This window comes from Phyllobates terribilis, unplaced genomic scaffold (assembly GCF_046119375.1).
Source record: "Phyllobates terribilis strain yellow unplaced genomic scaffold, ASM4611937v1 Scaffold_3__8_contigs__length_932513732, whole genome shotgun sequence".
NCBI classification, from domain to species: domain Eukaryota; kingdom Metazoa; phylum Chordata; class Amphibia; order Anura; family Dendrobatidae; genus Phyllobates; species Phyllobates terribilis.
The window spans coordinates 519623590-519630093 of NW_027362763.1; the positions used below are offsets into that span (position 1 = coordinate 519623590).

Genomic DNA, 6504 nt, shown 5'->3' on the forward strand with positions numbered 1-6504 from the left:
CCTGCCAAGAGATGCAGAAATGGAGCATAAATTTCCACACAAAACACTCAATGTGTGCACATAGCCTTAGTGTGAACCGATTGTCTCACATATGAGAATCGGAACACAAATGTGAAGAAAACGGAGAACTTCATTTCTCTATTGTTTGAGAAGGCGGATGTCAGACAGCACTGGGATGACATTTGAGTGCAGTCCGATCTTTCACACGTACCCATAGACTTGTATGGGTGCATGTGATCTGAACCCCGGAGCCCCTCGCAGCATGCTGAGATTCTTTCTACAGACTGATTGCAGATCTGAAAGTGCCACATAGTATAACACTGGTCTGAGTGCTGTCCAATAAAACATCAGACAGCACTCGGCTGAGTCATATGCTCGTGTGAGTAAGCCCTAAGTAGCGGTTCCTGTCGCACCAGCACTCTGTTAGTGTTTAGTCCTGCGGAATTTCCGCAGCGTAAACGCTTGTGAAACGCTATGTTATCCGCCCCCCCATGGTCCCCAATGTGATTACGCAAGTTCAATGCCCATGCCGCGGGGAAAAATCCGCAGCATGTTCATTAATTTTGCGCTTCCGCAAGCTAAATTGCCTTTGCAGTGCAATAAAAAACGCAAGGCAATTCCGCATGTGGAAATCGCGCGATAAACACACGATAAACGCGTGCGGAATTCCGCATGTGTTTATCCGGGAGAGGACATGCAGAAATGAAGCAGAAAATTTCTGCTTAATTTCCGCAGCGTGGGCACATAGCCTAAAGGCCCTCGTATAGGCATTATTACTAGCTGTATTATGTAAGAGACAGGCTGTCTATAAATGAAGGTGGAGAGTTTGGTAAAGAGTCACAGCAGCCAGGTGGTAATCACTGCCAATTTGTCTCGACATCCCTGGGCACAGGATACATCCTCTTAAGCCCTCTGCTGACAGGCTGGCAGCGTCCGGCGTATGCCCAGTGATGCTGTGTGCACTGGCATCACTGATATACTGAGCTGATGGGCTGAGCAGGGGATATATCCTCTGAAGCCCCCTGCTGACAGGCTGGCAGCGTCCGGCATATGCCCAGTGACGCTGTGTGCACTGGCATCACTAAGATACTGAGCATGGGATACATCCTCTGAAGCCCCCTGCTAACAGGCTGGCAGCATCCAGCATATGCCCAGTGACGCTGTGTGCACTGGCATCACTGAGATACTGAGAATGGGACACATCCTCTGAAGCCCCCTGCTGACAGGCTGGCAGCATCCGGCATATGCCCAGTGACGCTGTGTGCACTGGCATCACTGAGCTACTGAGCTGATGGGCTGAGAATGGGACACATCATCTGAAGCCCCCTGCTGACAGGCTGGTAGCGTCTGGCATATGCCCAGTGACGCTGTGTGCACTGGCATCACTAAGATGCTGAACATGGGATACATCCTCTGAAGCCCCCTGCGGACAGGCTGGCGGTCTCCGGCAGAAGCAGTGATGCTGGGTGTATATGCACTGGCATCACTGGGGCACTGAAGTGCCATCCTGAGAGGAAGGGAAGAGAACAATGACGTTCTGACCATGGGATACCTCATGCCAAGCTCTCTGCTGACCGGCTGCACCAATAAAAGCAGTTCTAGTGCGCCCAGAAGCTGCCAGCATGCCAGGGGAGGGTTAGAGATGCCACAGTCCATGTTAGACATGACTAAGGCCAGAGTGGGAGTGCTGACAGCCTGGCCCCTGTGACTCCTCCGCCCCCATGACTCCTACACAAGGACAGAGCTGAGCACCTACAGTCAGGTGGTGCGGATGCGATGTGCTGCAGGAGGCACTGGGCTCCAGCCTATGAGGACCAGTCAGGTGACAGCCAATGGCTGGGGCCAGATTTGGAGGGAAATGGCAGGACCCCTCTTGTGATCATGGGTGGGCTACTGCTGCTGGCTCCTCCAATCACACAGCTAGGGCTGGCTGCACAGCTGAGCAGATTCCCCCTGCAGCAATGTTTGTGCCCACTGCCAGCAGGGCAAGCAGGGGTTACACACGCCAGATGCTGGGAGATGGTGGTCGTACCTGAGCGGAGGCGGCCAGTGCCCACCGTACGGCGGCCATGCTACCTCTACCATAGCTCCCCGTTACCCCGCCGGGCTCTGCGCTCACACGTACAGTCCCGCTCATCCCTCCGCTGTCTACTTACCGACAGCCGCGCTGCACTCAGTGACGTAAACCCCTCCAGAAGCCCACCGAGCACCACTATGGCGGCAGAGCGCCGGGTTTCCCGTCAGAGATTCGTGTGCCCTCGCGGCAAGCACTACACGGCCACTGCCACCATTCAAATTCCCCGACACGAAAGCGAGCGGCCGCTACTACTGACTGCAGCCCAAGCCACGCCTCCCTCTCGCATAACCCCGCCCACAACACGGCGCGACACGCTCGTCTCAATCCACTACCACAACACTGCGGGAGCCACGCCCACCTTCCGCAGCGCCCGCCTTCTGCTCCTGCGCGCCCGCCTTCTGCTCCTGCGCGTCATTGGCTGGGTAAGACGTCACTCGGATGGACCATTAGGCCACGCCTCCTGCTGACTCCCGTCCCCGCCCGTTTAGCAGATGGCCGTCTCTCCTGCAGACGGGCACTCATATTCCTCTCAGACTCCAGCTCCTCGGCGTGTCCAGCTGCTGTGCGGCTACTACTGCTCCCAGCAGGCGGCCTCAGCATGCTAGAAGTAGTACATTACAGTCTGGCGTGCCTGGGGTGCACTGAGCCCTGCGGAATGGCGGTGACCTATTTTCTTTCATGACAAGCCGCCATACCTTAGGCTGAAGGCACCAGGGCCATCTTTAACCCTTGCCGGCATGGACACTTTTCACGCCTGCACTTTCTTCCCCCCTTTTCTACCACGTGACGTTTCCATCTTTCCATCCACACAGCCATATAACAGCTTGTTTTCTGCAGGAGGAGGTGTAGTTTTGAATGACAACATTCATGTTACCATTCAATGTACTGGAAAAGGGGAAGAAATCAAAAGTGTTGTGAAAAAATGCAGTGCTTGGAATGTTTTGCTTGTGTCGCTCTATTTGGAGCGCAGTAATGTGTCTGTTTTTCGGGGGATGGAGCTGTGTGGGGGTTGTGTTTTGCATGGCGAGTTTTACATTCTTATTGATACCGTTTTCGAGGACCTTCAATGTTTTGACCTCTTTAAATTGCATTATTTTGCAGTGTTGTCTGGCGTTTCTATTTTTCCTCTTTACGTTTATGTGTCATTTCTATCTTTTTAATGGGGTGATTAAAATTTATATATTTGAATATTTTCTAAAAAAAAATGTTTTTGTAGTTGAACCTGCAATTGTCCAATCACAATATACTACAGTATTGCAGTAAACCAAAAATTACAGCCTGGACTTCAACAGAGCACCGTAATGGCAGGCACAGAGTTTCCAGTAGATCCCTGGCTGCTGTAACGGCAGTGCCGGCATCTGTGCATGTTCTCTCACCAGGCAGGGACGCCGACATACTTCCCGCCTCTTGGCAGCGGCTTCCTGCTCCTGGGCCCATGCACGGTGTACGGGTCTCCCAGCAACACGCTTAGCGCGCCCACTCTCACCGCTTCTTAACGGGGTAGCGCACACTCCCCCTAGCCAATAGCTGGGAGACATCTAGCACTTCAGGCGTCCTCACCTGTAAGGAGGTGCCTGTACAACTCCCTCTTTAGTATTAGTTTAAGTTTGTCCTTGCTAGTTAGTTGTCAGGTCTCTGAACCTATTTCTGAACCTGTTCTTTTAGAACGTGAACCTGTTGCTAAACCCACATAGTTTGAACCTGTTCCTGTTATCCATGTTGCCTGAAGCTGTTCCGGTGGTACTTGAGCCTGAAACTGCTCCTTCGGTACATGAGCCTGTAACAGCTCCGGCGGTACCTGAACTTGAATCCACTTTGGATCCGCACTGTCTGAACCTGCTTCAGTATCCGTTCCTGCCTTGGACTCCGAGTCCGTGCCTGCGATTCTGACCCTTGGGGTCAGCTGCCGCAGTACTGGGGACTGCCCTTGGAGTGGTACCTGGTGGCCACCTGCCGCTCAGGCCTAATTCGACCATCAGGAACTCTAGCGAAACCAGGTGCTCACTTAGACATGCCCCTCCAAGGGTAAGCCTGGACTGTGGTGCAGTGAGTGCACGATCCACGTACGTGACAGTTTGTACAGGCCATGGACCCCGCTGATCCCAAGATTCCTCCATCCTTGGAGTTGTACCAAGAGTTAATCAGTCAGCGAGATCAGCAGGAAAAAAATTGCGGCCAGTGAATACCCGTTTGGATGCTCTGACGACAACTATTTCATCCACTCCAGCCCAAGTTGCAGCAACTGCGGCTGTAAGTACTCAGCCTGCAATCCATGTTCCTGGAGCTAATTCTGGTCTGTCTGCTCCGTCATGTTACGACGAGGATCCTAAGCAGTGCTATGGGTTTCTTAAACCAGTGCACACTACACTAGAAAATGTTGGCCCAACAGTTTTCTTCAGATCGGTCTAAAGTGGGATTCCTGAGTTCCCCACCAAGCAGGAGAGCCCCTAACACGGCTCAACCCCTTGTGGCATAGAGGGGACCCTGTGACCTCGGATCTGCAGGCCTTCCTGGTGGCCTTCGATGTAAGGTCTTCGATTAGCCAGGTCGTGTGTCTTTTGCTGCATCTTCCCTTCTCAGACTGCGTCAGGGTGGCCTGTCTGGTTCTGCACCCTGTGTTCCGAACTTGGTTGGAAGACAAAGCATTGGTAGCTGCCTTCTGGGAGAGTTTGTCCAGAAAGATTAAGGACGAATTGGCTGGTCGATACTTCCCTGCTACTCTAGATGACCTGATTTCCCTGGCAATCCGGATTGACCTCAGGTTCCAGGACGGACCAGAGAGGTGACGCGTGAGAGGAAACCGTCGCGTCTGGCTCCATCCTTCCAGAGACCGCTTGTTCCCCAGCCTTCTGAGACAGCTGTCTTCTCTGAACCAATGGAAGTCAATCGTGTTAGACTAGCTGAGCAGCAGCTGGAACACCGTCGTGCCAAGGGATTGTGCTACTGCTTGTGTAACACAGAACATCTCATCTGTTCTTGTCCTCAGATGTAGGAGAAACTCCAAAGTCTAAAGTCTGCTCGGATTCGTCCAGATGATTAGAATATTGTCACTGTAGCGGAAATAGGCCAGAGACCTGATGGGACAAGAGGACAGAGTCACTTTCAAGCTTGTCCATGAAAAGATTTGCATATTGTGGTGCCATTTTACTTCACATTGCTATAGCAGTCTCCTGAAAATATATGTTGTTATCAAGTTCAAAATAATTGTGGGTGAGGAGGAATTTTGTAAGTTTCACCACAGAATCGGCATCAATTCCTGAATTTTCCATAAAGACTTTTCAGGCATTTAATCCATTCTGGTGCGGGATATAAGAGTACAAAGATTCCACATCCATAGTAGCTAGGATGGTTCCTTCTGGTAGAGGACTTATTGCTGCTAGTTTATTCATTAGGTCAGTTTTGTCCTGAATGTACAGTAGCTGAGTTTATCCTTTACCAGGGGTTTCAGAACCCCCATCTACCCATCCAGAAAGTTGCACACTAACTGTGCCCACACATGAAGTGATTGATGGTCTTCCTGTATATCCAGATTTGTCACCCGCAGCTGTTAACCAGTCAAATGCCGCTGTCAATCTGTAAAAGTGGCATTGACCGCATGCTGGCAGGGGATGCGCTGTTCTATGCCATGTAGGGAACACAGCTGCCATGTGGAAAAAGGTCCTTTGGTCAGATGAGACCAAAAGTAGAAGTTTTTGGGCTAAATGCAAAACCTAAAGTGTGGCGGAAAACTTCACTGCATATCACCCTGAAAACATCATCCCTACCATGGTGGTGGTACAAGAGGTATATGATTTTATGATTAACAACGTCTTGTAAGTTTGAAATGCATAGGTAATGTTTTAATGGATTATATAAATTGTTCTGCTACATATATGGTGATGCTTGAAAATTTGTGTGCCCTTAAAATTTTTCCATATATCTGCATAAAAAAATACAAATATGGTGTAAGGAAGCAGGAGGTAAGGTCCTGGATTGCAGATGTGTCACAGAGGTGGTTCGCCTAGGTAAGGTAAAGACTGTAACAGGAATACTAGGTTGCCGAGAGTTTTAATTGACTGCATTTTGGGTCCGGGATTTAGGAGCAACCAAAAAAGTCTGTGTGGAGAAGGTTGTTCTCATAATCCAGCCCGGGGCTTACAGGCCTAATAGCAGCACGTGGGTTAGCTCAGTAGTGTCAAGTTTGAGCTGGAGCTGAATAGAGGTGTGTTTGTATGGTGAACGCATTTAAACTGATGGAGCAACTGCCTGAAATACTGAGATTGGTGAGGCTGCTACCTTATTTCATTGTGCCTGAAGGAAGGACTGTTTATATTATTCAATTGTACTGGAGTAAGGCTGTTTTTTCATTTTGGAGCTGTAAAGTTTATGGTGGACAATAAACTTCACTGTAGACAGACTGTCGGGCTGGAGAGTAGACAGGCTGGCGG

General features: G+C 50.5%; 1 protein-coding gene across 2 annotated transcripts in view; it reads right to left on the reverse strand.

The window, feature by feature from the left end:
• Window positions 1–2390, reverse strand: part of EPB41L2 (erythrocyte membrane protein band 4.1 like 2) — a 178286-nt gene extending 175896 nt beyond the window's left edge. For both annotated transcript variants that reach the window (XM_073671227.1, XM_073671226.1), the window contains exon 1: window positions 2157–2390. The gene's annotated coding sequence lies outside the window, so the exon portion shown is untranslated. The remainder of the gene's footprint in view (window positions 1–2156) is intronic.
• Between the last annotated feature and the right edge of the window lie 4114 nt (window positions 2391–6504).